We start from the raw sequence: 3,689 nt of genomic DNA on the forward strand, positions 1-3,689 counted from the left end.
GCCCGTGGTTTCATCTCAGCCGTAACAGGCCAGTACAATATTCAGCCTGTTAATGGCCCAACGCTACGTGGGCCAAACTAAGTGCTCGGTCGACAAAAGGCCCAACTAAAATATAGGCCGGTGTAAGTTTGGGCCTGGCGCACTGTGTGAAGGACCCAATCTTTCGGGTCCAAGAAAGACGCAGGCCGGCCCAATTGTGGCCCGCTAAAACCCTGGCTCGTTAGAGTCGAATGTTTCGGCCCGGTCGACTACATCTGATTTTCTTTCAGACAGCGAATGATGGCAGTAACTAGTAGGAATTAAGAACAAACCTACTATATACAATAAAGAAATTATGGCATAGTAACTAAGAATAAACCTACAGTATAAAACAAAGGATTTAAGGTATATTACATCCACTGGGCATCGAAGTTCGCCCAGTGATCACAAAGCGCAATGAAGAAGCAGATTACAAAAACTGGGCACCATCGTAGCGTAACAAAATAATACTGAACCGAGACCACTTCCAAGACAATTCAAGAAAGGTTAGCCTTGCGGGGGAACTGCTGCGCAAGCTGCTGAGCAAGGCTGTGAGACCGGCCTAGCATGTCGGTCATAGCTTCCAGGTGTAGCTGTTTAGCGATGAGGTTCTCATGGGGTTCCCTGCAATCGTTCTTAGAGATAGGACTTCAAGTTGAAGTTGAGTTGCAGAATGCCTTTCTGCTAGAACTTGCGACTGAAGAAGTCGAACTGATTCAGATAACGAATTCTGTGAGCTTGTCTGACTGTTAGTCTCAAGTAACTTGAACACTGCATCAAGACAAGACTTTGGGGTTGTCTCTCTATCTTCAAGATGTTTTGCCTTCTTTGCTGCAATATATGTTGGGTTTGTCTCACAGCCTTCAGCAGACTTGTGCATGCCATCTGGCATATCACCCTAAAACAAAGCAGAGAGATGACAGGTTTTGCATGTGTATAAACAAAGATGATAACTGTTCTGTCAATTCTATCCAATTTCAAATTAGAAAATAAAGAGTAAGTTCAAAATATCAATAGCATAATTTGGCATTGTTCATAATGCGGGGAGCTTCACCACACTACTGGATTACCATGTCAACATAACAAGCATAGATGAAGGGCAAAAAAATCATTGTATCTATTTTGGATAATGTGCATGGCATGTTGTTCATATCATCAACCACATCAGTAAGATAAAACTAGAGACGACAAGGTGCAAACATGGGCTGCTTCACCACACACTGGATTATAGATCCACAAAACCAAGGATACATATAGGGAGTATTAAGTAATGTGCATGGTATGAATAAGAAATTTGGTTTTACAAGTAAAACTTAGAACTTACGGTTCTTACGAACATGCATTTTGGTAGAAATAGCAAACTAAACAACAGTAAATGATAGGGAGTATGAGCAAATTAAACAATAGTTGAGGATAAAGGCTTTAGAAGGACTTACTTACATTAACAGTTAACACCGGCTTTATAATGCCCTTCTCCATGTCAAGGGAAGGATAACTCTAGAATTTCAGCACAGAATCTTCTTCATAAGCATTGCATGTACTCTACATTTTGTAGAGAGTAATTATAGATATGATAATACTGGAAGGGGTAGAGGATAATGAAGATAAGATGCAGATTGATGTTATATAATCAACTACCAATCCATAGAAGTACAAGCATTACAGGACAAAATGTACTGACAAGAGCAACGCGCTACACTTCTCCACTGGCATTGTCTGTGGATTCTACTTGTTGGTAAGATTAAATATAGATCTGATATTTTTTAGTAAATGGTGGGCGAGGGAGATAAGATGCAGAATGCTACAAAATCAACCAATCCCTCTTCCCATAATACAAGAGTGTTTTGAACACTGGTGTACTGTACAAAACATTCTTATATTATGGGACGGAGGGAGTAGCTGTTAATGTAAGTACAGTGATAGACCACGTTCAGTCCTTATAAGAGGACTACAGAGCTAAACCTCTTCAAAAGCATTGGGTTGATTCTAAATTTGTGTAAGAGTCCATATGGATCTTATAATGTCCACCAAATGGACGATTACAAGGCTAACATGTGCAGTGATGCTACATAATCAAACAGCTATGAAAGTAAGTATGGTCATACAGTGCAAGAGGTACTCACAAGAGCAATGCAGTGTGCAGTATAGTTGTGAGATTTTGTGGTCCCTTGAGAACGAACGTTCTTCTGCTAACAGTTTACGTACAAGTGAGACATTAAGGCAAATGCAGAAATGTAGTATCATAGACATTACCTTACGCTGTAGCCGAGACCAATGTGTAACAAGATTATTCCAGTCATCGTCGGATAAATGTAGCACCGGAGACTTTACAGAAATTTCGTTCAGAGGCTTGCCATCGAAGTGCGCTTGCCTCAGGTAGGAACAATACTTCATCAACGAGTGCTTGAAAAGCGCAACCAACTCTTGCTTGTCATCACAATCCAGTTTGCTCCTCACCTATTTAAAAGAATGAAATCTTGTGTCTTCTGTTAGCAGAAACATATGCAGTAATGACCATGAATAATTAGTACATTACTTATGCGTAAGTTGCGGAGGAAGACTGGAAATTGTTCTGTGTCTGCGATATAATCTTTCCATGAAGGAAATATGTGCACAAAGTTCCTGACAAAAACATAAGCTTCGTCTTCTAAACTAGGAAGAAATGGAACAGGGGTCCTATTTGCTGCAATTGGGGCTCTCTCTGGTCCAAAAAGGGATTTGACAACTGGATTGGGTGTACTCTTTGCTGGAATGGGGGTTTTGCATCGTACAGCTGGTGCTATGTCAACTGGCATAATCATACTGTTTGCTGCAGTTGGGGTCTGTAGAGTTGGGGCATCAGAAATGACCAGTGTAGTAGGGCTAGAGTCTGCTAGAGTTGGGGTATTTTGTGGGTAAGGTGATATTGCAACTACCTAATGGGATATTTGATTTATTAGGTGCCACTACCTTTTCCAAATACTTTGCTTGTGCTCCTCCACGATCAGCAGTCGCCCTCTTCCTTTTGAACGTCCGATACACAAGAACAACATTTGAATGGATAAATATGGTATGATGACAGATGGAATATGGACTGAAAATGGATAGGCAGGGCGTATTCACATACACGATGTGTAAACTAAGCTAATGGCAGTTCAACAAAGTAGAAGCAAAGAAAAGCATCAGTTGCAAGATATGCACGAGCAATGTAACCTTGGAAAGTTAGAGCAAGTACTTTGATGGGTGAATAAGATAGGGCATCTTCCTCTGACTCCTCCACTAGGGAGCTACATTGACTTAGGTCTCCCTCTAGCTCAGAATCACTGTTAGGATCATATTCTGAGTATGAATCTATAGGTGGAGAGCGTTTGCATTGCATTGCATCCAGACTTGATTTTAGTCCCTTAATGCCAAGTTTGACAGCCCTGGCATTGTTCTGCTTTATTCTTTTCATGCGCGCAAGCTCATAATCATTATGATGTTGCTCAGAATCTGAGATTCATGAAAACATAAAAAGTAGTCAGATTATCTATGGAATGCATTGCGGATTCAACTTGGAGAGTGTCTCCCTATAAACCCCTGCATATGAAAAGTTCACCTCCCCAACCGTGCTGACCAGACCACACACAGAAATACAAACCCATTATGTCTCTATAACAGGCAGGCACAAATTTCAAAACTAAAGTAGGAAC

The sequence above is a fragment of the Triticum aestivum genome, chromosome 2B (assembly GCF_018294505.1).
Source record: "Triticum aestivum cultivar Chinese Spring chromosome 2B, IWGSC CS RefSeq v2.1, whole genome shotgun sequence".
NCBI lineage: Eukaryota > Viridiplantae > Streptophyta > Magnoliopsida > Poales > Poaceae > Triticum > Triticum aestivum.